General features: G+C 41.3%; 1 protein-coding gene across 2 annotated transcripts in view; it reads right to left on the bottom strand.

Annotated features, from left to right (window-relative positions):
- RAB27B (RAB27B, member RAS oncogene family) overlaps window positions 1-4,561 on the bottom strand; it is a 38,239-nt gene extending 33,678 nt beyond the window's left edge. The window contains exon 1 of one of the 2 annotated variants that reach the window (XM_081942044.1): window positions 4,430-4,561. The gene's annotated coding sequence lies outside the window, so the exon portion shown is untranslated. Of the gene's footprint in view, window positions 1-3,769; window positions 3,889-4,429 lie in introns of those variants that run through there. The other variant, XM_081942045.1, reaches the window with a different exon arrangement.
- Window positions 4,562-26,787: the final 22,226 nt, after the last annotated feature.

Here is a 26,787-nt window from a genome sequence, read left to right as displayed (position 1 = left end):
TACAGAGACACAGCATGAGATAAAATATTAATGTCACACGGAGTCCAGTGTGAGATGTTTTTCTAGGCTTGTGCACTGTTTCAGCTCTGAAGGGCAAGACGGAATTTGGAGCTTGCATGGAAGCACGTGGTCTTATTAAGGACACTTCAGACCAAGCCTGGCTTTTCCCAGGATCACATGGCAGCTGTACATGCCCAGGGGAATAAAAACGGCCTGCTTGAAGGGGCTGAGCACACACCCATGCCAACTCTGGATTAACTTTTTTTTTTGTCTTTTGAATCCAAAACACTGATCTTGTCAGATGAATTGCATACTTGACTTTAACTTCAATATATCGTACACTCATATTTAATCCAAAAGAAGAAAATCCTGAATTGAAAATGATTCTCCTTAAAGAATAATATAAAAACAATAACAGAAAAACATATAAAAGAGACAACAATCATAAGTAGCCAGGCATAGGACAAGACCATACAGGAATTTATTTAGGATTTTACTTGAAGTCTTGCTTCAAGAGCACCAACTGATCCCAAAACTTTTACACAACAGCAAAAAAAAGAAAAGACGAGGGGAGGGGGGAGGGCTGTAATTCTTTGATGTGTCAAAGTTCAGTGGAGAACAGTTTCAATAACCTGATCTGTGTTCAATGGCTCATGTAGTGGAACTTTTTTTTATATAAAAGTTTTTTTAAAAATTTTCAAAACAAACACAACACATCCTTCTTTACATACCGTAGAAAGTGTACCAGTTGATTACAAAAAGGCTTACGTGCATCTCTTCCACAGTCAACAAACATAATTCATATTAACTCAAGTATTTTAACTCAGGTATTTATACATGTTACCATCATCATACCTCCATTTTCATTTGACTACAATTGTTTAAACGTCCTTCATCATAAAATATACAAAGATTTAATACATAACCACATACTGGCATTTCATTTACTATTTCTAAAATCCTTCAATAATACTGAATCCTTATGTCCTATTCTAGCTAAACATGCATAATATTTAACAAAGTTTTCTAATCCTTCTTTCCAAATCACTGTTTACAATTTACATCCCATTTCCTTATGTTGTACCCATGCATATATATACGTTATCATTATCCCTTCTTTATTTGACTATATCCTGTATCATATCATTTCCCCCCCTAATAATCAAGACTTAACTGAATCTAACTTAATTCTTTTTTTATTAACCTTTATATATAATCCAAAAGAATTTCTAATCTTCCTTTCATGGGTACCATTCAATATTCATATCCAATTATTACTTACCATAACACTTCACATTGTATACATTATTATCATTATCGATTATTTATTTAACTATATCCATTGTCACTAAATTTCACTAAGTTTAACTAGTTTTAAATTATACTCTTCCATCTATCAACCTGTATCTTGTAGTGGAACTTTTTAAAGATGGGTCAATATCCTGAAATTCAGAACTATCTCCCCGGAGAGTATTAATAGCAAGGCTTGAATCACAGCAAAATCGATAAAAGAGTTTCATTAAAATGAAATGTGGCTAGCCATTTACTGCCCCAAATTCATCTGCAAGAAAATCGTGATTTGGCGGTGCATTCAAAGCAGTTAATCCCAACTTAATGCACACAAAGAAGGGCAAAGATGAAAAAAAATGCAGTGGTTGAAATTGTTGAACCAATGCCAGCTTGTCTTTCTCCCACAGAGCCACGTACTTTAAATAAGGTGGCCTGTGCTGTTTCATTCACCTAACTCTCCCTGCAGAACTGACTTCCAAGCTTCTCGTAAGAAACGCAATAGTCACTGAAATGTACATGCATAATGGCCAAACTTCAGCAACCTCAACAATAGTTTGCAACCTAAAACATTTTGGCATATAAATCACAACATTAATTTCCTTTAGGTTGCTATAAAAATCTATTTGAGCAACTTGAAAGTAAAAACGATGAAAATGAAAGCAGGATATGAGCAATCGTCAGAATCATCGGTGAAGATTATCCGATCACTAGTTGCTTAAAAAGATGGAGATTTAATTTATTTTTTTTAAAAAAAGATGTATTGTGCACTCGTAGCAGCCATTTTGACTTTTCTGACATCCTTGCTCCCCACCTCCATCCCCTGCCGTGCCCTTTAAGGTTCTAGATTGCTCTTCAATTCAAAATGGTGGAACCAGGACATTTTGTCCTAGTTTAATTGTTTCAGGATTAATCTTGGCAAGTCTTCAAGAGACTTTCTCCTTCTACAGTACTAAGAACTAGCACGTGGCAATACCTTTGAGGAGTTACAAGGCGACTGGAGCCTTGGATTTCCCCTTCTGCACTAAGCCACCCTCAGTGGTTGACTGAGGGCTGCATGTGAACCCACTAAATAATACACTATATTGCCAAAAGTATTCGCTCACCTGCCTTTACTCGCCTATGAACTTACTGTACGTGACATCCCATTCCTAATCCATAGGGTTCAATATGATGTCGGTCCACCCTTTGCAGCTATAACAGCTTCAACTGGGAAGGCTGTCCACAAGGTTGAGGAGTGTGTTGATGGGAATTTGTGACCATTCTTCCAGAAGCGCATTTGTGAGGTCACACACTGATGTTGGACGAGTTTACGTGGCCTACCACTTCGTGGCTGAATTGCTGTCATTCCCAAACACTTCCACGTTCTTATAGTACAGCTGACAGTTGACTGTGGAATATATAGAAGCGAGGAAATTTCACGACTGGATTTGTTGCACAGGTGGCATCCTATCACAGTTCCATTCTGGAATTCACTGAGCTCCTGAGAGCGACCCCTTCTTTCACAAATGTTTGTAAAACCAGTCTGCATGCCTAGGGACTTGATTTTATACACCTGGGGCCATGGAAGTGATTGGAACACCTGATTCTGATTATTTGGATGAGTGAGCGAATACTTTTGGCAATACAGTGTATTTGTAAATCATACTTGGTGGCTGAGCCCAGCCACTGCAGCTTGTTGAACAGACTTTATGAAAGTAAACGGCTTTCATTATGTGGAAGCTTCTGTATAACTGTAAATGCCCGAATACAAATTTTACTGAAATCCACCAGGTAATAGGTTAGTAGTAATAAAGAAACAATTTCATTTTGAAGCATTGAAACAGAAACTGTTGTACAGTAGATATGTCATGTAGTAGGTATGTATAAATTACTAGTTTACTCAGAAAAAAATCCTTTTATTCTTTTCTAAAGTGAACACACTTCCTGCGACAAGAGCTGAAAAATGTCCAAAGAATTAAATCAACAGATTGAAATTGCCCCATTGGTTATTTACCCACACCCTTCCCTGTTATGCTAATATGCTGCATTTTTTATTTAATTGTAATAACTAACGTTACACTGACATCTAGGTACCCCAATCAGCATATGCAGTTTTAAGGCCAAAACATGTGCTTTCTTATAGCTTTCTTGTTGGCAATGCGTTCACTCATTCAGGCACTGTGCTAGAACAGTGTTCAAAAGTGCATCTACAAGCTTCTGCACACATCATAACATGCAATGATCCTGGCTCATAAAAGATACAACTAGCCAGGATGGTTCTTGGTAATATTAATTTCTGAAGTGGTGTAGGGTTTCCTGACTAGGCAGGGGGTTGGACTAGAAGACCTCCAAGGTCCCTTCCATCTCTGTTATTCTATTCTAATCACCCACCGTGGGAGGAAACCAGCAGGTGCAACTCTATTGTACGCCTTATTCACAGTTGAGCCAGGATTTGCACGGCTTCCCAACATGCCTAAACAGGGATTACAACCTACCTCACCTTTGTCTAAAACAGGATTCCGTAGTTCGGGCTCACTTATTTAAAGTAACCACAACACTTCCTGTACACATCAGCAGAGATCGCTATCTTAAAAATCAACAGACCTAAACACTAAAAAGAGTAGAATCCGACAGCTACGGCTTGCAACGGGAATGGGTGGAAGAATTCGGAGTGACTTTAGAAGGGCTAAAAAAAATATATCGTTTCTCCCAGGAGTTGAAAGCAGCAGGCGAGCTTTTCACCCCCGCGATGTTTCTGAGGTTTTAAAGTCCCTCCTTAAAATGAAACAACAGGTTACAAGGGAAGAAAGAAGGGGGTGAAAAAACCACTCTAAATCCTTAAGGGCTCCGGCTTGCATGCCAAGCGAACCCCGAGGAGCCACAAGCAAGAGGGTTGTGTGTTTTTTGTAGAAAAAAGTAAAAATAAAAACTTCCTCCGAAAAACTTTTCAATGTACAGCCTGGTAATAAAGCGCACAAATCTCACGCGACCCCCAACGCCAAACCTCGCTGCATTTTAATTCCCCGCCTTTGCAACCTCGGAAGAGACCCCCGATTTCGCCCCTACAGCGAAGGAACCCGACCCATTGATTCCGGCCGCGACCCCTTTCGGAACCGAATAGCCCGATTCTCGGTCTTGGGGATGGGGGGGGGGGACTTACCGGCGTGGGAAGCCTTGTCCTTCTTTGGCTCGGATGCCCGCTTGCCAAGTTCTTCCCTTCCGCCTTTCCCGGCCACCTTTTTGGAAGTGGGGACAGGCGGTTAGAAAGGAAGGGAGGGAAAAGAAAGCAAGCAAAGAAAGACACCGGGGAGACTCGGGCGGGCTTCGAGTGCCGAAAAAAGTCAGTCGGCTTCTAACTTGGCACCGCCCTCGGCTCGGGGAAGCTGCTGCCTCTACAGGCCGACGGGAGGAAAAAGGCGTTCCCTTCCCTCCCGATCGCCCGGCAGGACAGATGTGGAGGAAAGTAGCCCAGGAAAAGCGAGAGGAGCGGATGAGGTCGCCGCCGCTCCGCCACACACTCTGTCAAAACTTCGCACCATCTTCCTTGTCCCTTTGGGTGGCCAACTTTGGGAAGTTTCAGTGGTACAGGTAGTCCTTGATTTTTTTTTAACAGTAATAGAGTTGGAAGGGACCTTGGAGGTCATCTAGTCCAACCCCCTGCTCATGCAGGAGACCTATACAGGGATTCGAACCCCCGACCTTTGTGATCCATAAGATCAGCGTTTTAGCCACTGAGCCGTCTAGCCGCGGATTTACAGCGGTTTCGTTTAGGACAGGGGTGTCCAAACTTGGGAACTTTAAGACTTGTGGACTTCAACTCCCAGAATTCCCCAGCCTGGCTGGGGAATTCTGGGAGTTGAAGTCCACAAGTCTTAAAGTTCCCAAGTTTGGACACCCCTGGTTTAGGAACTGTTCAAATTTACAACGGCACTGGAAAAAAGGGACTTGTGACCCTTTTTCATACTTGCAACCGGTGGCCGCATCCTCGGGGTCACGCAATGTACCTTCGGGTGCTTGACAACGGGTTCATATTTATGACGGTGGCCAGCATCCCGGGGTCGTGTGATCCTCTTTTTGGGACGTTCTGACGAGCAAAGTCAAACGGGGAAAGCTGGATTCGTTCAACAACCGTGTTAGTAATGTGGGAAGTTAGCACCCACCCCCTCTCCTGGGAAAATGAGATATTTTAGGAAATATTAAAAGGGGAGAATATTTCCCCTAAAAGGGTGGCAAAATTCAGCCCCCACTTTGTCAATGGACCATTAAGACCTGGGCCAGTCTATTCTACATAACAAAAATCTATCTCCTTCAGGCAGAGCCATACTATGTTTCCCCGAAAATAAGACAGGGTTTTATTTTCTTTTGACCCCCTCCCCAAATAAGCACTTTGCCTTATTTTCAGGGAGGTCTTATTATTTTTGAGGTGCAGGGGGCGGCGAGTGTGGTCACCTCATGGCTGCTGCTGCGTTGCAATATTTTCAGGGAGGGCTTATTTTCGGGGGAGGGCTTATTTTAGTGCACACGCTCAAAGGCCCAGTTGGCCTTATTATCCAGGGAGGTCTTATTTTCAGGGAAACAGGATAGTAGGAATTGCCCAAAGCCCCTTCATTGCATCATCACCCAGCAAGGCTCAACCAAGCTTGGGACTCAAAAAACAACCTACAAAGTTACCCTTGCCTGACCCCAAGGGAGTTTGAGAACCAATCAGAATACAAGCTCAAATTCAGAAGCCCAGAGAGGGCATAAAACCAGGGACTCTCGGCATCTCTTCCCTTTTTCTTCACCCAAGATCTTCAAGGCATGTGATCCTGTTCATCTATAAACCATCTTTCCTAGCGGCTTCCATGAATCCAGTGTCTTTTCCCCCACTTGGAACTGAACCCAGAAGGACATTTCTTCCAATATTAAATTAACAACTGCAGTGATTCACTTGACAAACATGGCAAGGAAAGGAAAGGTAGAAAATGGGGCAAAACTCACTGAACAAATTTCTCCCATAGCACCATAAATTCTAGGCTCAGTTGTAGTCGTAAATCAAGGACTACCTGTAAAAGAAAAAAATGACCAGGCCTTGAGACCAGCTGTGTAGTTCCTTTGGAAGGTTTGGCTGAGGATTCTTTTAAGACTCCCAAGTGGAAGGAATAGTGATCATGAAGGTCACAGATCTCTTTAGATTCCTTGTCTAGCAGATCGGTTTATGTTGCATTTGATATAGGCGTCGCTATATTAATGTATTTCCCCACACACGCACACACACTTAGACACACTTGGTGTTGGCTGCATCGCTACTAAAACAGCTAAGATAGAACCCAAACCAGCTCTTCGGGCAATCAGACTGCACAAGGTATTTACTGATGTAGAAGCCGGATAAGGAAATACATACAGGCTCTGTGCCAAATTTTCTTTTTAATGACTCAATTTGAGTCCCTGACCTTCCCATGTTGCGTGGCAGGAACTGAAGCAGGTTACTATTCTTTGTGGGGGGGGGGGAAATATGTTGTTTTTTGCAGTTATATGCCCTGATAAAGCTAGGTCTCTGGACATGTAGTCAGTTCAGAGGTGGTATTCAGCAGGTTCTGACCAGTTCTGGAAAACAGGTAGTGGAAATTTTGAGTAGTTCAGAGAACCGGTAAATACCACCTCTGACTGGCCCCGCCCCCATCTATTCTCGGCCTCCCGAGTCCCAGCTGATTGGTAGGAAATGGAGATTTTACAATATCCTTTCCTTGCCACGCCCACCAAGCCACACCCACAGAACCGGTAGTAAAAAAAATTGAATCCCATCACTGAGTCAATTCAATTTGTCTTTGAGTGACTGTAGCAAATTTAAGAATTGAATGAACGCAGCCAATCTGACCTTTAAATACGGATAAATATTTTCTGGCTCAATGAATGTTGAACAGTCCAAATTTGGCTTACATATAACTGTAGGGTGAAGTTCATTTATGCAGAGGTTCCAAATCTATTTTCAACTAGAAAGGTCAGTAACAGGATATGTAGAATACTATAGAAGTGTGCAGTTATTGCTCATATAGAAAAGGGTGTGCACAAAAAACATAATTATAAAATAAATAAAGGGAGTCAGTTTAGTGATTAAGGTACCAGGCCAGAAAGCCCAAGACTTTGGTGACTTTGGGCCAGTCGCTAAATTCTAGTTCTAGTTAGGCACTGTGGTAAGCCCCCCCGCCTTCCCGCACTCCCCAAAGATTGAAATATTTTTGGGAATATTAAAACAGGTAGAATATTATATTTCCCCAAAGGAGAAATGGAGAAACGTGCCCCAGCCCCAATTTCCTGCACAGTAAAACAGCTTCCAGCAGAAATCTTTAGAGATGGAAATTTTGGGCCCATTGCACAATCCCCAGAACAATTCAAACTTCAAAGTCACAGAAACCTATAAAGATCATATCCACTCATTCAACCATTTCGCTAGCTGTCCCAGAACCGCAAGCTAGCGCTCTCTCTCTCTCTCTCTCTCTCTCTCCCTCCCTCCCTCCCTCCCTGTGTGTGTGTGTGTGTGTTGGTTCTGCTCTTCAATAAAGAGTTTTTCTTTCCAAACAACTTCCATGTTATTTCCAGCGTCTTTCTCCCAGCTTGGAACTGAACCAGAGTGGGTTCCTACCGGTTCAGACTGGTTCAGCCGAGTAGGTAGTAACTTGGCCTGCCACACCCCTGAACCGGTTCTATCGGTGGCGGTGCCATCTTGATTTTCGGTTCTGCGCATGCATAGAACAATGTTCATTGCAATTGAGGCATTGTGGCATTGAGAGTGGCCAAACGTAGACATTGCGCCGCTCTTATTGCGTCTGCGGATAACCACCCTGCCGCCCTGTTTAGGGTAACCCGCTCCCTCTTGGTTCAGGAGACGCGGGGGGCACCCTTACAGGGAAGAGCAGAGGAGTTTGGAGAATATCTACAGAACAAAGTCGCTCAGATCCGAAGCGGATGGGCCCCCTCCAGTGGTCTGGACGGGCCGTGAACAGCGAGTCTTGTGAATCCACTCTGGGAGGAGTTTGACTCTGTTGCCCCCGAGGATTTAGACAGGTTGCGTGGACGGCTACGACCCACCACATGTTCATTGGACCCGTGTCCCTCCTGGTTGGTACTGGCATCCTGGGAGGTGACACGAGGCTGGCTTCTGGGCCTGGTGAATGCCTCGTTGGGGGAGGGATCCTTACCATCTGCCTTGAAAGAGGCGGTGGTGAGGCCCTTACTCAAGAGGTCTTCGCTTGACCCAATGGAGCTAGCTAATTATCGTCCAGTCTCCAACCTTCCCTTTCTGGCGAAGGTTGTTGAGAATGTGGTGGTGCAGCAATTTCCACGTCACCTTGATGAATCCGACTATCTAGACCCATGCCAGTCCGGCTTCCGACCCGGACACAGCACAGAGACAGCCTTGGTCGCGTTGGTCGATGATCTCTGGAGGGCCAGAGATAGAGGTTATTCCTCTATCCTGGTCCTATTAGACCTCTCAGCGGCTTTTGATACCATCGACCATGGTATCCTACTGCGCCGGCTGGAGGGGTGGGAGTCGGAGGCACCGTTTTGTGGTGGTTCGGCTCCTACCTCTCCGGCCGGATGCAATATGTGTTGACGGGGGGGCAGAGATCGACCCTGAGGCCACTCTCTTGTGGAGTGCTGCAGGGGTCGGTCCTCTCGCCCCTTCTGTTCAATACATATGTGAAGCCGCTGGGCGAGATCATCCGTGGTTTTGGGGTTGAATACCATCTGTACGCTGACGACACTCAGCTGTACATTTCAACCCCGAGCCACCCCAACGAGGCTGTTGAAGTGATGTCCCGGTGTTTGGAAGCCGTCGGGGTCTGGATGGGGGACAACAGACTCAAACTCAACCCCTCCAAGACTGAGTGGCTGTGGCTACCGGTGCCTCGGTTCAGTCAGCTGACCCCATCGCTGGCCATAGGGGGCGAGCAATTGCCCCCTGTGGAACGGGCGCGCAATTTGGGCGTCCTCCTAGATGCCCGGCTGTCAATGGATGACCATGTGGCAGCCGTGGCAAGGGGGGCATTCCACCAGGTTCGCCTGGTGCGCCAATTGCGCCCCCTTCTAGATCGGGATGCCCTACGCACAGTCACTCATGCGCTGGTGACGTCTCACCTAGACTACTGTAACGCTCTCTACATGGGGCTTCCCTTGGGACGCGCCCGGAGACTGCAGCTAGTCCAGAACGCGGCCGCGCGGGTTGTCATGGGGAGCTCTAGATGCTCCCATGTAACACCTCTCCTGCGCGAGCTGCACTGGCTACCTGTAGTTTTTCGGGTGCGTTTCAAGGTCCTGATTACCATCTTTAAAGCGCTCCATGGCACAGGACCTAGTTACTTGCGGGATCGCATCCTCCCACATACATCCCTGCGGCCAATCCGCTCTCACAGGGAGGGGCTTCTCCAGGTGCCGTCCACTAGGCAATGCCAGCGGGCGACGCCAAGGAGTAGGGCCTTCTCTGTGATGGGCCCAACCCTCTGGAATGACCTCCCCCCCGATATCAGAACCACCACAGACTTCCGCTCCTTCCGACAAAAATTGAAGACTCACCTGTTTCGATTAGCTGGCCTGGCATAATTATAATTGTGACAACTGTTACCTCCTGGAAACATATTCTTACCTGGTTATTTATAGGGTACGGTTTTAAATTTAACTGATTTTAGGGTTTTTAGAACCAGATTTATATTCTTCCGTACAGTTCTTTTTAAATTTTTAACCTCCTCCTTATGTGTATTTATATCTGTATTTATATTTGTATTTGATACTTATTGTTTGTTGTGTGGACTGTACACCGCCCCGAGTCCTTTTCGGGAGAGGGGGCGGTCTAGAAATTCGAAGAAAATAAATAAAAATAAATAAATAAAAAATAATTTTTTTTAACTTTTCTAACATTGTGCTCATATTCAGAGCCTTTTAGGTGCAAATGCGCACATGCACAGAGCATGCATTTGGCATGTGCGCAAGCGAAGCAAGTGTGCACGCACAAAACTTTTTGCGCGCTGAACCAGCAGTAATTCCGGCAGGAACCCACCCCTGAACTGAACCAGTTGGCTTTTCCTTCCAACAGTACTAAAGCTGGCTAGGTAACTTTGGGCCAGTCTCCAGGAAACAGTGAATTCTGATCCACCTAATCCATCTAATCAACCAGCCATAAACAGGTTGACTTTGGGCCAGTCACTCTCTCTCAGCCCAACAGGGCTGTTGTTGTGGGGAAAATAGGGAGGTGTGTAGGATATGCTTCTCACCTTGAGTTGTTTGTAAAAATAATAAAAGTGGGATACAAATAAATAAAAGAAAGAAAGAAAGAATATTTTCCATCTAGTTGGTATTATTCAGCCATTGACCAGATTGTCTTTGCAATATCCTTTCTGACAATAAAAACAGTACTGTTCCTTTTTTGTTTTTTGTCTCCTGACTAGTAAACAATTTGATCTTTCACCTGGCTGTCCAGTCTCTCCTTGAAGACCTCCAGCAATGGAGCATTTACAACTCTGGAAGGAAACCTCTTCCATTGTTTAACTGTACTCACTGTTGGGAAATTTTTCCTAAGCTCCAGGTTGAATCTCCCTCTGACAAGCTCCTAGTCCCATGATGGCAAACCTATGGCACGCGTGCTGCAAGTGGCACCCAGAGCCATCTCCCCGGCCACACCAGCTGTCACCTGTTGCTCTTCTGGGTTCCGGCGTGCCAGAAACCGGAAGACCAGGTGACCGGTGTGCATGCCAAAAACCAGAAACTCAGCTTCCCGGTGCGCACACGCGCATGGATTGAACTGATCTTCCGGTTTCCGGCGCTACTGCGCATGTGTGCCAGGGAGCTGCTCTTCCAGTTTCTGGTGCTCTCCCCACAACCCATGCGCACACACACTCCAGTTTCAGCTCTCTGTGCCGAAAAGGTCTGCCAGCAGTGTTCTAGTCCTACCCTCAGATGCTCTGAGGAAAAATACTCCATGTATTATGCTCCTGTTTGTGCCACATGACATAATATTTTAACTGATTATATTATTTGATTGCAAAGAGACCTGCACTTGGGATGGCTGAAGCTGCTGGTGCTAGCTAGGATATTCTGTGCAGTAGCAAAATACCTAATTTGCAAAATGGCTATGGAGATTCTCAAACATCCAGGTTGTGATTGTCTCAAAGGTGCAATTGGACTTTCTGGTTTTTCAGAGCTGAAGAAGCTTCTGGGATGAGAAGTGAAACATCTTCAAAGAAAAACCAGAAAATCCAGTTGCTTCTTGAAAAAAAGCACTTTGGGGATTACTCTTATTACTGAACCATTTTGATGAAGAGGTATTAAACATTCTGCTCCAAGTGGGCTTTAAATAAAAAAAAATAAACAAATTGAAATAATTTTTTAAAAAATCAGCCTTAGAACATTTCTCTTTGCACTGCTAAAAGTCTCTTTGTTGTTGTTGTTTCTGGACTGAAAATACAAATGATTTTTTGCTGCAAAGCTTCATTCAATTTCTTAGAATTTGGTGTGATTTATAAAGAGACTTCTTTCTTGCGCGATGTTTTTGTCTTTTGTTTCTAACTAAAAAAAAGTACTGTTCGTAGACACAAATTGTTGGAAATTTCTCCTGTCCACATAGTCCTTGAGTTATGATTGTAATTGAGTCCCACAATTTCAGTCATAAGTCGTTACAGTCATAAAACAGATTATCGTGTGATCAGACCCAATTTCATGATTTTTGCAGCGATTTTTAAGCAAACACAGCATTCACAAAGTAAATATGGCAGTTGTAAAGAAGTTGTAAAGTTGCCTTGTGGCGAGTTGGGTGGCAAATAAATGTAATCACAATAACAATAATAAAAACCCATTATTTACTCTTTTCTCAAGCTTCTACCTTGCAGCTCAAAACAATAGCTTCTGTTTCGAGTCCTGTGGTTACTTTGCAACATAAATGTAGGATACAAATGTTTTCAATAACTCTAGTTATTTGGAGGCAACATTTGGCTCAGAAAGATTTTGAAACAGGCAGACTCTGGAATTGCATATGACTGTTTCAGTGGTGGGATTCAAAAAATGTAATTACTGTTTCTGTGGGCGTGGCTTGGTGGGTGTGGCATGGCGTGGCATGGCTTGGTGGGCGTGGCAGGGGAAGGATACTGTGAAATCTCCATTCCCTCCCCACTCCAGGGGAAGGATACTGCAAAATCCCCATTCCCTCCTGATCAGCTGGGACTTGGAAGGCAGAGAATAGATGGAGGCAGGGCCAGTCAGAGGTGATATTTACAAGTTCTCCAAACTACTCAAAATTTCTGCTACCAGTTCTCCAGAAATGGTCAGAACCTGCTGAATACCACCTCTGGACTATTTGTGCTTCAGCAAATTCAATCATTTTAGATCCAGCCATCCTACCTGAAAAGAAATAGATAATGGGCTTTTCCTGTGGGAGTATAGCAATCTTTGTCCTTTCTCATATATTGGAAATAGCTGCCTTGATTGGTTGCCATTGATATCCCTCATCAATTTCTTTTGCTTGCTTTTAAGGCCATTTGAATTAATAATAACCATTACAAGGCATACAATTCTACATTTTATGAAGATAGAACTTTTTTTTCTGGTTTCCTGAATCTCTTTTTAATTACTTTCATGGGATGACTTGAAGTTCCATTATTAAAAAAGAGAAAGCATCTATCTATCTTCAAAAAAAAATATCTCTATGACATCTCAAGCCCCAAATAATATTACTGTCTCAATGAAGAAAAAGGAGCTTCTGAAAAATACCAAATCCGTATATGGATATGATCTACAATGGCTATAGTGAATACAGTATATCGGTCTTTAAAAGCAACTGTTATGGGGAGTTGTGGGGGTAAAATATTTTGCTGGGCAGGGTTTTCTGAAATTATCTTGCTGATATATTAGTGAAACAGGAATGTTGGCTAGACCATATCCTAAGCAGAGTAATAGAAAAAACAAGCATAAAACAAGTATTGAAGTTCAAGTATCTAGAAATGACATTCACCAAAGATGGTAAAATGGACGAAGAGATCAACATCCAATGTAGTAAGGCAAACCAAGATTCAGTCCTATCAGTGAGCGGATGATGTCAACCCAGTCTGGATGATACCTCCACCACTATAGAGAAAAGTGACGTCACAGTTTTTCACACTTACGCCCTTTGCTGGCATCCCCACCATCAGAGCTAGATATAATCAGAAAAGTGTTGGCTTGTGCAGAAGCAGATAGGCTCACTCTTGAACTTAAAAATAAAGGGGAATCAGAATATTTTGAGGTATGGAATAGATTTTATGATTGGTATAAGACAAGATGACAAGACTGGAACAAATGTATATATTGTGATTGAACAGAAGGACAGACAATGTATTAAGTAGATTAATTGTTAATGGTTGAAACTAGCTGTACATAATGTGAATGTATGATCACTCCGACTCCGCGGTATTGCATTGTTTTAAATGTAAAAACTATATATATATATATATATATATATATATATATATATATATATATATATATATATATATATATATATATATATATATATATATATATATATATATATATATATATATATATATATATATATATATATATATCAGGCACTTGGCAATCAGCATGTATTTATAAGGGTTGTAGTGTCTCAGACAATCTCACATGATTGCCATTTGTGACCTTCTCAGCAGGGTTCTGACAAGCAAAGTCAATGGGGAAAGCCAGATTCGCGTAACGACTGAAGAACTGCAGTGATTCATTTAACAACTGCAGCAAGCAAGGTCGTAAGGTTGGGTGTGACTCACTTAACAACAACCTTGCTTAGCAACAGAAATACTAGTCCCTATTGTGGTCATAAGTTGTGGACTAAGGCAGTGGTGGGTTCCTAACCGGTTTACGACCGGTTCGCTGAGAGGGCATTTTGTGCGCATGCTATTCTCTTCGCTCACATGCGCACTCGCCGCGTGTTGCTCCACATGCACAGTTGATTGAAAGCTGTTCTATGCATGCACAGAAACATGCCGGCAATAGCAGAAGAGATCGGGGAACCGGTTTGGGGGCATGGCAGGCCTGCGTCACTGCTGGTTCCAGCAGCCCAGGCCACCATACTACTACCGGTTCGGCCCAACCAGTCTGAACCGGTAGGAACCTACCCCCAGACTAAGGTAAAGGTAAAGGTCCCCCTCGTGTTGCAACATGTGAAAGTAAATGCTGGCTTTCCACTTTACTATCAAAGAAAGGATCAGAACCTAGCTTTGGAACCTGGATTCAGACTTTGGCTGAGCTATTCAAAAGTACCAAGTAGGTTTAAATCTGTTTGTTAATTGTATTACGTCCACTGATGCAATCACACCTTGTATCAGCACACTGCTTATGCACAATAAACCGGAATCTTCAGCACTTCTGACTCATTAGTATCTCACAAGGAGCCAAATTATTATTAACAAGAACGAAGTTTTTGTGGGCATCTCCATTTTCATTCCAGCCTGGCTCGGTTTAAAGAGAGCAATGTCTCATCAACACCCTACTTCCCACACTGAGGCTTTTTTGTAGGCAATGTTTATAATCCTTCTGTTCCTATTTGTTTATTTAGCACATGTTCCCTTCCCCCTTATAGTAGTAGATGAAATCATTTCAAGGTTGAAATTGCAAATATCTGAATGCTTTAATTTTGAGGCAGATGGTCGAAATGGAACCAACAAATTAGCAACTGGTAGGAAAGAATGTAAAAGAGGGAAAACACCAATGAAATATTCATTCAGGTTTAAAGATATACTTCGGTTCTTGTATTTCTGATAAAGCAGCATTTATTTCTATTGGTATTTAAATTATTGGAGATTTATTTTCTAATTCTTTATGAAAGGTTGGTTCCCTTCTCACGTATGTGCTAGTCGTTCCCAACTCTAGTGGTGGTACTCATCTTCATTTCAAAGCTGAAGAGCCAGCACTGTCTGAAGATGTCTCCGTGGTCATGTGGCTGGCATGATTAAACACCAAAGGTGCACGGAATGCTGTTACTTTCTCACCAAAGCTGGTTCCTATTTTTCTAGTTGAATTTTTACATGCTTTCGAACTGCTAGGATGGCAGAAGCTGGGACAAATAATGAGAGTTCACTCCATTACATGGCTCTAGGGATTCGAACCGCCAAACTACTAACCTTTCTGATTGACAAGCTCAGTGTCTTAGCCACTGAGCCACCTTTATGAAAAAGCTATCTTTATGAAAAAGTTCAACTGCAAATCATTTTTCATGTTAATGAAGTAAAAACAATAGGGTTAAACAAGGTCTTCAAATCCTGTATGCAGAAAAAAATATAAATAAGTACTAATAACAACAGTTGCCATATATTTCTTCCAAAAACTTTGAAGTGATATATGGTTTTTTCCACATGCATTCCATTTTATCTCCCAAACAAATTTGTAAAGATTAGGCTACGTTTTCAAAAATTCACAATTTTTTTAGATAAAATAATTTACACAAGAAGTTATAGAACTGTCCAAAATGCTGAAGAGAAAAAGGATGTAAAGGTTCAGACTAATGAACCCAAGTAAATCAGACCTCTGAGATTAGAATCCTCCTCAAAGAACCTCTTTATCGAGTACATCATATTGGCACTGCTTAAAGGAAAACCAACTCTAAATAATTGTCATGGTTTCTATATAATTAAAATAGGAAATAACACCATTCCCAAGTGTTACAGGTCACGTTGGCCAATTGGGTTAATTGGCGGGCTCTCCAGGCACTCCTTCCCTGATCTTATCCATTACCAGTAGAGATGACCTTGGTTCCCACGAGAAAGCTCTCTGTTGCCTCTAGTAAGCATTCCAACCACCTTCCTCTTATGTGTGGCAACTGAGGAACAGGAAAATAGCTGCTGCCAGGTTTGGTTCAAAGTTGACAAAGAGCACATATAGAAAATGGAAGGTGACATATATAGGTAGTCCTCAACTTACAACCATTTCTTTAATGATGCTTAGAAGTTGCAACAGTGCTAACAAAAGTGACATGATTGGTCCTTGCATTTACAACTGTCACACTGTCCCTGAAGGCCGTTATAGCATCCCAACGATCACATGATTGAAACTTGGGTGCTTGGCAATTGCCATGCATTTGCAATGGTTGCAGGAACCCGAGGTCATGTGATCACCATTTGCAGCTTTCCCCGAGGGCTTCCAACAAGAAAAGTCAATGGGGAAAGCTGGATTTGCTGAACAGCTGTTTAATTCACTTAAGGACTGTGACAAAAAAAATTAAATTTGCATGACTGCCTTGGTTAGTGGCAGATGTTTCCGTCCCAATTGTGGTCACTAAGTCAAGGACTACCTATACTCAAAGAAGAATTCAAGGTAGTCTCCTGTTTTTCCCAAGAGATAGAGTAGGCCATGGAAATGGAAGAGGAGGAGGCAGGAGATGACGATAGGAAAAACGTTGAGATGTTAGTATGGATGTCCCTCTCCCCACCTTTCTGTTCAGAGTGCAATAATACTACTTTTCCTCCCTGGATCTTAATCCCTTTAAGCCACTTCTTACGATTTAAGATAGATTCTCTTTTTCATAAAAATACCTGATCTGTTCCGTCCCAGTTCTTTCCCATCTTCTGGTTATCAGCAGCAAGCATAATAATCTGTGTCTGGGACATAAGAGGATGGCAGAAGCCTTCTTCATTTGGTCACAGTCCCTTCATGATTCTCTCTAGCCATCAACCCATGTACAGCACTTTAAGCAAACAAAGTTCAGGCTAGGTTTTTAACAGAGTAAGCTCATTTCGATCTCTGACCATAATAACTTAGTGTAGAGAAGATATTTAATCAATAAAATGTATGATGGGTGAGTCATGGTTCTTCTGCTTTCCATCTCTACAGTGATCATGTAGGCGGACAAAGATCAACGAAGAAAGAAAGTTCACCCAGGCACACTGATATCAACTTTAATATGTCAACATTCCTTCACAACCTTCCGTTTCAGCTAATTCTGGCTTTCAACTATTTATTCCTATGTTCCACTGACGTTAATAGGATTCTATTTCTAAAGAAATGTGTTTAGGATGGAGAAGGCCATTAAATCCCCCATTTTCAGTTCCTCTCCATTACTCATCCATTCCTTGTAGGTTAAAATATTCTTCCTATGTCTGGACAGAAAGGGGGGGGGCAAACAAATTACTGTGAAATGTTGCATAACATTCTCCTAGCTCTGTGATGGCAAACCTATGGCACACATGGCAGAGGTGGCACACAGAGCCCCCTCTGTGGGCACATGTGCCATTGCCTTTGTCGGGTTTCCGACGTGCACATGTACACTAGCCAGTTGGTTTCCGGGTTTCCGAGGCATGCATGCGCATTAGCCAGCTGGTTGTTGGGTTTCTGATACTCTGGGAGGAAGGTGTATGGGTGGGTGCGCGCCTTCCAGTTTAGACACTCTGTACCTCCAAGGTTCGCCATCAGTGCCCTAGCTATTCCTACTCACTACTCATTGATCTACAACAGAAAGCTGCAGTATAGCCTGGTCATACTTCCCCTCTTTTTTTCTTTAAATTCCATCAAGATTCCTTATTTACTCAGTATACGCAGTACTCCTTAGGCTGTATAGAGTACAAGTAGTCCTTGACTTAGAACCACAACGGAGCCCAAAATGTTGATTAAGCAAGACAGTTGAATGAATTTTGCTCGGTTTACAACTTTTCTTGACACAGTTGTTAAGTGAATCACTAGGGTTGTCAATTTAGTAATCTCGTTGCTAAGTGAATCTGGCTTACACATTGACTTTGCTTGTCAGAGGGTCACAAAAGGCGATCACATGACCCCCAGGACACTGCAACCGTCATCAATATGAGTCAGTTGCCAAATGCCTGAATTTTGATCACATGGTAATAGGATGCTGCAACAGTTATAAGTGGGAAAAACAGTCATAAGTCACTTTTTTCAGTGATGTTGTCACTTTGAACAGTCGCTAAATGAATGGTTGTAAATCAAGGATGATCTGTATTCCCATTTTCTTTTTTATTTTCCACTTCTATCCCTTAAGCCCTTAAAACTAGTTCCATAAACTGAGAAGAAAAATCCAATCTGGTTTCAAGCAGGGAGAAAGACACTGGAAATAAAATGGAGGCTGACTACAAGAAAAGGAGATCTCTTCCCTAAGAAAGTTAGAGAGAAAAGAAAAAACTACTCGCAATTAGCGAAGAAGTTATACCAGAAGGGGATCTGGTTCAGATGGCTGATGCCTGAAGGCATGTTAATATTCTGGGAGGACACAAGAGTTAGAATTAACACAACCGTAGAGGCTCAGGCCTTTATGGAAAAAAATAAAGTACTCCTAGATAAATCTGATGATTCTACACCAGACCTACAGGACACGGGAGGGGCCGGAGCTCTGCTGGCGGGGGGAGAAGGGGCAATACCAAGAAAACTCAGATCACAAAAATGAGCAAGAAAATCTGCTTGATATAAATTGATTGAAATTATTATTTGAATTTACATGCTGACAAGAAGTATTATTTAGTATCAAACTGCATGTTCAAATGAATACTATGAGTAGGGGGGGGGGGACACCTTCTACATATTGTAACTGCCAAAATTTGTAACTCATTCCACTACCCCTTTCCTTTTCATTTTTTAAAAACCAATAAAATTTTGTTCAAAAAAAAGAAAAAAGAAAAGGAGATCTCTGTTTATTTGGTTTCCAGAAACTTCAGTGACAGCAGCATGTTTCTGGGGTGGCTGACAAAATGGCTGAGTGAGTGGATGGATTTTTATAGGGCTCTGGGGTTTGGTGATTGAGATGCTCCAGGGGGTTGTGCAATGTAGTGAGCCTTGTGTCTTTTACTATTCCAATGGTGGTGAGTTAATCCCATTATGTCCTAAAAATCATGTCCTGTCCTTAGAATTGGGAGGATGTAAATTCTTAATCCCATTAGCTCCAGCCTTCAGTAGGAGCTGTGGCTGAAGGCATTTTGTTTATGAATAGTTTGGTCCAGTCTTTCTGAATGAGTACAAAATCTGAATTCCTAAAGGTCAGCGTCTTCAAGCTTCTTAATTTGAAGCAGTTTTCCTATGGCAGGAAGACTGGGGCTGCTTTCTGCCTTTGTTAAGATTTTTTCTCCATTTCCCTTTTGGGGAAATATTCTATCCTGCCTCTTTTAATATCCCCCAAAATATTCCATTCTCGGGAGGGAGGGCTTCCCACAGAGGAATGATGTATCCAAACTACAGGGCTATTTTGTCCTCTCTCTCTCTCTCTTTTTTTTTTCCATTAGTCCTTTTCATCCTAGATTCCTATTCTCAGCCAGCATGGGGATTCTGAGAGTTGAAGTTTACACATTTTCTAAAAAAAATTAAAGCTATTTCAGATTAGCTTTCTGTTTTTTCTTTCACAGTCAGTGGGGTAGGATGGGGAGACTCTATGCCTCTTGAAGTCAAGACAAATCCTGATAGGTCAAGGATCTGTTTAGCTCAGAATCTGAATCATAAAGTAGACAGGAAGATAGCATCATATCACATTTTGTTGTTTCTTTAGACACTTTGCTAAGCTAGCAGGATTTTGAAAGAAGAAACAGAAAGCTATTCTGAAATAGCAGTGACAGCACCGATTCACCTTGCAACAGGATGCATTTCTTTATTTCCTTTTCTTCTTTCTCACTCTCAATAACTACAAGAAGTTGAAAAATCACTTCAGAGAAGTATTGTGAGCCAATGTCTTGTTGCTTCTAGGCAAAAATCTCCCCTAAGTTGAACTTAATTTTTGATGTCTGTATCCACAAACCCACAGAGTTTTCTTGATAGGCACTACAGAAGTGGTTCCACATTCCCTTCTGATCCTGCTTAGCATCTCAACCCAGACAAGATTCAGTTGGGTGGGGTCATTCATGGAGATCGAGTTGAAAAGATCTAAGTCTTTAAAATCCTAGAACTTCAGAACATTAGTTATTATTGTTAAATCATTGATTTTTTTTTAATTTTTGCTTTGTCTTCTATTTAGAAATTCTTGATCTGTCTAACTCAGATGTACTATTATTAATTTCCAGTTAACATGGGAGCCTCAGATGGAACTTCAATTGTATAGTTTAGGAGATCTCTACCAAATGTCACAGTCTTCATTTTCTACAGTTTTGGAATCTTTTTATTGAGATGAATGGAACAAAAGAAAGACTAAAGATTGCTGGGAGCACGGGACAATTATGTTTTAAAAATGGAGACAGGCAAGACAGACTGATTCTTAATTGTTTTACTGAAGTATGAATCATATCTTCTAAACTGAGCTGGACACAATAACAGATTTAGAAATGATTCGTAGTAATGCAAAATTCTCAGAATAACTAAACTCTCAACATTAATTTGTGAGCTGTTCAAGAACAAGCTTGGTTTTCCAGACTGGCTTGAAAGTTAAGCTTTAAATGCCTTCCATTCCAGCTCCCTCCCCCCCCCCCCATATAATTTCAACCACAACTTCCACAATTCTACCTGAGAATTCACAGTTGCAGTTGCATTGCACATCTAGAGTTAGCCAAAATGGGGAAGAGGCTAAGCTAGCCTATTGTTATTTTTCCTTCAAAATGGGGAGATACATGAATTTGCAATTCCCTTTCCATGCAGGTTTAGAAATCTTGTATTGTAATCACCACACCGGAGGAACTGCAATGTTGCACAAGGCCTTGTGAGTAACATTTTACTTATTGAACTTGTAGGCCCGCAACATGATGAGCAATTTTCAATTATTCTGATACACACCGAAGTTAGAATTATCTAGTCTATATAGTGACCGAAACTTAGATGCTTGCCGCCAGCTAAAACATATCAGGAAAAAAATGGGGAAGGGGTTTAAGAAAATATGAAATAGCTCGTGTTGGTCATTCGTATTATTATATATTTAATTTTCTACTCTGATCAGGTGGGTACCTTATTATTATTATATACTATTTGTTGCCAACATGGGCATACTCACCTTTTTATTGTATATTATTTATTATCTTATTATATTATGATTTCATTTTATTAAAATTATAAGGCCAGCCAATTCTACCATGATCTTCCCTTTGTCCTGTTTACCTGCACAGTCCAATTCATATCATTAGACTGATTTTTGATTTTTTTTTAAAAGGATAGAGAAGGGATTATAAATAAATGTAGTTCTATAAAAGCTAGAAAGCACAGAACAAGCAACTGAAAGTTATCGCAAAATCTCCATTTCCTCCCAATCAGCTGGGACTCGGGAGGCAGAGAATAGATGGTGCGGGGCCAGTCAGAGGTGGTATTTACCGGTTCTACTGAAAATTTCCACTATCAGTTCTCCAGAGCTGCTCAGAGCCTGCTGAATACTACCTCTATCCTTATAGACCTTTTGCATGAAACAGGAAAAAATGCACTTATGATTTGTGGTTTTGATGACTACGGAAAAAATGGATAATAAATAAATGTGAGCTTTTTGGTAATCCTAGAGTAAGAGACAATTTTGTAATTGTACTTACATTGGCTGCAAAGGAAATTGAAAGCCAATTATTTTCTACTTTTTCTTTGTCCACTTTGCTTCTTTTTTTCTTCTTTACTACGTTTGTTCTTTGTTTCTGTCAGTTTTTATGTTCTTTGTAAAAAATTAATAAAAATGTGTAAAAACAAAAGGAAAGGGGAAGTGTTTGCTAAAGCACCCATACATTGTAAGCTATATATAAAAACATTCTTTAGAATTTTCTGGCTGATTTCATATCTCCCTCCCTCTACCCAATATCTTCTTAGAAGTTCTCTGCTTTGTTAAGCCATCATATTTTTTCTATAGATCTTTTTTTCTCCGCTCCTTGATATTTTTACATTTGACCTGCTCAATGTGTGGAGAGATGGTGCTCTTTTCCCCTACTTTTTGTGAAAGACTGCAACCAATTATGTAATTATTATTTTAAAAATTGCAGGTATCCTTAGAACATCTGGACCAGGGGTGTCAAACTTGCAGTGAATGTTGCGCCATGTGGCGTATTGTAACTTTCCCCCCTTTGCTAAAACAGGAGTGGGCGTGGCCAGCATGTGATGCATTTGGCCCATGGGCCGCGAGTTGAGGAGCCTTTTTCTTTTTTTCCCATGGATGCACAATCTGCCCAGGCATTCCAATTAGCCTGAATTATGGGTCAGCAATAAATATATTTCTGAGCTTCAAGTGGCCCTATGTATTAAAATGGGAACAATAAAGATCCATGTGTCCAGCTACTTCTTTATACATTTGGTTTTGCTTTCTGAAAAGAAGTAGACAAATCTCCAGTGGAGATGAAGTAATGAAGGAGTAGTGTGTATAATTATCATTCTCTTTCTGGCTGAAGTGAATAGATTCTGTTGAAAACTTGGCCTGAAGTAAATGTCCGTGTTGCTTTGGTTTTAATGGCTTATTCCAGAGGTGGATTTCTACTGGTTTGCCCCAGATTGGGCGAACTGCTAGTGGCTGCGGCAGGAGGCTCCGCCCACCCATCCGCTCGCACGAGTGAACCGGTAGTAAAATAAATTGAAACCCACCACTGCCTGGAATGGGGAGGAAATTGTGATTTTACTGTATCCTTCCCTTGCCATGCCCACCAAGCCACGCCCACCAAGCCACGCCCACAGACCCGGTAGTAAAAAAATTGAATTCCACCACTGTATAAGATGATTCCAGTCAACCATAAATATATATACTTTTTTTCTCTAACCAAAGAGTCATCTAACCAATGAGCCAATTTAGCCATCTCTGCAAATTTCATTATCTTCACCAATCATTCTTCCATTGTAGCAAGTGACAAACTTTTCTACTTTTGAGCATCTAACAATTTTGCTGCAGTTTTCACATACAAAAACAAAGTTCCATGTTTTTTGATCTAACTAACTGCTTGTCAATTAGTCCCAAAAGGAAAAAAAACCACTCTAGTATCACTTGTACTTTAATCATCAAAATCTTCTGAATTAATGTATCCAGCATGATAAAAAATGTCCCTTCATGTTAATCACATTTCCAGCAAAAATTCAAAACACCGTTATACATCCTAGAAAATATTTCTGAAATTTCCCCTACTTTTTGATGGAGTGTTTTGTACTCTCATATAGTACTTCCTTATAAGGAACATATCTTATTTAATGCCATAAGGTGTTTAATAAGATGACTCAAAGGATTTATCAACTTCAAAAATTTACAATGTTAGCAGCAGGTTTTAATGGATGGAAGCAAATACTAATTGATAGTAAAGAGAAAAATATTTGTAGTGCTCATTTGTGTTGATACAAAATAGATCTATTAAAGACAATGCTTTCTTTCCTAATTAATAAGCAGCTTTGGTTAATTGCAACAAACTTTTCCCAAACACTTTTTTTTGTCCTCTAAGCAGAATGAACACAATGATATTTTTGGCATGTTAATGCGAGTTCATTGAGCCAAATAACTGGCAATAGCCTACAGAAGACTTACTTATGCAGTAATAGTGATTATACTCATTGAACATGCTATATCAATATATCACTACCTATAATTAAATAATGTATTAATTAGTATGCATTATATCCTGTTTGCATTGTCGTCATCAGCTGTTCCATTAGGCCACCTTTTAAAAATAGTTCCATTAAACAACCGTGACCAACCATCATCTTCATAATATAAAACACTAACACAATATTTTCGATTCTCTTCATCAACTTAGCAATCAGTCTTAACAATCATTTAGATGTATTGATAGAAGCTGGAATGTCTCTATATTTTGCTTAGTACCTTTGTCAGCACACCTAGCAATTCTTTCTGCTGAGATCAACAATTTCTCTTTCCCCTTTCCTTTCCTTTCCTTTCCCCTTTCTTTTATTTTCCTTTCCTTTCTTTTCTTTCCCTTCCCTTCCCTCAACATGCATAGGTCTATTTGCTACTGTGTGTTTTAAAACAATTCCAAGGGGGGGGTTGGAGTAAACTTGTGAGAAGTACTTGAATAGATCTAAATTGAATATCTACGTGGTTGTTTGATATAAAATACAAAATTACCCCAAACCAGCCAAAATGTGTATATATGCTGCATATGCACAGTGTTGAACAGGTCACAGAAGGGCATAAACTAAGTATCCATGGAAATTATGATGTCCATTCAGATGATTGATATTATGTCCCCACCACATAATCTCTAATCCTATTAACTGGAAAAGTCATGAGTTGAACTTGAGATCTTCGGCATGCAAAGCATGTCTTCTATCACTGGTTTCCTGAAGGGATCCTTCTGAAAAGTTATTTACAACTGTCAAAGAATATTATCAGGGACCTCTGCACAGCCCAGTGTTTTAACACATATATTTACTATTTTTGCCTACTCTAAGACTGCATGAAATTCTTCAAAGGAGGGAAGAGAAGGAAAATGAAATCCTTTTCCCTACCACAATGCATAAGACACTGTAGGAACTGATTGAAAAAAAAGAGCATAATTAATGAGTTTTGTCTCCTAAGAACAGCACATTTTGCAGTGTATCAATGAACATTGCGAACATTTCTGTTTAGCAATTCACCACAGGAAAAAAAAAATGTGCCAAGCATTACCAACGTTCAGCCAAGCCTGCCATGAAATGCGTTGTTCAAGTGGAGCAGGAAAAAAATGGCTAATTCCTTACTTTCATTTACCTTGCTACCCACTGTGTAAGAGAAAGGATAGAAAACACTATTTCCGAATCTTGGGTCATTTCTGCAAAGCAAGTAAGTGCTTCAATTCTGTACCTGTTCTCTGTCAATACGTGTCTTAACACTTATAACAGTTTCCTGAGTTTAGTCTAGCAATCTTTCTGTGGATAGCATCATGGGAAAAAAAGAAGTAAGGACAAGAGTTGGGAGAAGAGTTTCTGCCTAGTTGGGAGAAGAGGTTCTGCCTAGGGAGAGGAGTGGGTTCCGGCTGCCGCTACTGCCGGTTCGCTCAGGCAGTATGCATACACCCATGCACACAGTGCAACAAAAATTGCTCTGTGCATGCGCAGAAGGCAAAAACAAGATGGCCTATGGCGCCACCAAGAGAACCGGTTCGGGAGCATGGCAGGCCTGGGTCACTGCCGATTCCAGCAACCCAAGCCACCAAGTTACTACCGGTTCAGCCGAACCAGTCCGAACCGGTAGGAACCCACCTCTGCCTAGGCAGCAATGAAGACAATAGGGGGAGAAGCCCACAATTGAGTAATGGACAGAGAAAGAGAAATCAAGATATCAGAAAGTAAAAAAAGTGGGAGATTTGTATGCTGAGACAAATCTGAAACATACAAAATTCTGCCAGTGTAGCCCTCACAGTAAAGGAGAATTAGCTCATTTTGACATGTTTCTTGTCTGGCCTACTTGTAAGGCTGACAACTGGGGACACAAGATCAAATCCCCACTTAAGAGCCACAAGCTAGATTCACACATCAACTAAGCCCTTGTTAGATATCCAAGTCCAATTCAAGGTGCCGAGATTGACCACACGGCAGACAGAAGCCCTCTGTTGATTTTGCTCCCAAAGCTCTGAGGAACCATCTCCTCCAAGTGCAATCTCCTTGGAGGAAAAGCATATGGGCCTGCCTGCCATCAAGTCAGGTAGACATGATTCTCAAGATAGTCCTTCTTGCTCACAGTCCTCCTGCCTCTGGGGCATCCTGCCTCTGGTACAAGTCAGGGAGGGTACATGACTCTCCCTGCTGGTATTTCTCAAGCAACAATCTCTTGTTACTGAACCCTGGATTATAATGGCATTTAAAAATACATTCCACTCAGAATCCAAAGATAATCCTGAGTGGAAACATTTTACCAAAGAAAATAAACCATAATGCAACTGCTGTACCAGCTTTATTACTATCATTTTACTTTAGGGAGAAAAGGTTATTTACTAAATTTAAAGGGGCATGCAACTCATAGGATTCTGATACATTAAAGATAGTAAGAATGATTTTTTTAAAAAACAAAAACAAAAAAAATGATGTACAGTGCACCCAGAGAAAGACATTCATGCCAACACTTTAGAATCCTATTAAGGCCAATCCAAGCCTGGGAAATCGTCAGGTTTTCAAAGTCTTCTTAAATGTAATCAAGGTGGGAATTCTAGCCTGTTTGCGTTTTCAGAAAAATAGGCTCCAGTGAACATGGGTTAATATACTTAAATAACAGAATAAGAGAGTTAAAAGAGACCTTGAAGGTTTTCTAGTCCAACCTGCTGCTCAAGCAGGAGACCCTATGCCATTTCCAACAAGTGGCTGTCTAATCTCTTATATTCGTAGGATTGCAGCTACAGTTTACAAAGTCTCCTCCCCCTCCTCAAATTCTAGGCATTCAAATCTCTGTTTATTTAATTCCCAGACTATAATCTGCATTTTAGGTCCTTCGTGCTGTGTCAATGCTTTTTTGCTCACATAAATGCTATTTTGAGGACAAGTATTAATGAACATAGTCCAATTTTTGCTTTGTTGCCTCCATCAGATGTCATATATTAATTCAGTGTCAAAATTGCAGAAGAAGGAAGTCATACAAAACACTGCAGGATGCTTAGGTTGAGGTAATACATGACAGCTGTTCAAGTAATGAGTTAGGGCTACAAGTTACACATGAAAACATGCATATGTGGATCCTTC

This window comes from Natrix helvetica, assembly GCF_964273705.1.
Source record: "Natrix helvetica genome assembly, chromosome: 2".
Classification (NCBI taxonomy): Eukaryota; Metazoa; Chordata; class Lepidosauria; order Squamata; family Natricidae; genus Natrix; species Natrix helvetica.
This window is presented reverse-complemented; position numbering and strand designations above follow the sequence as displayed.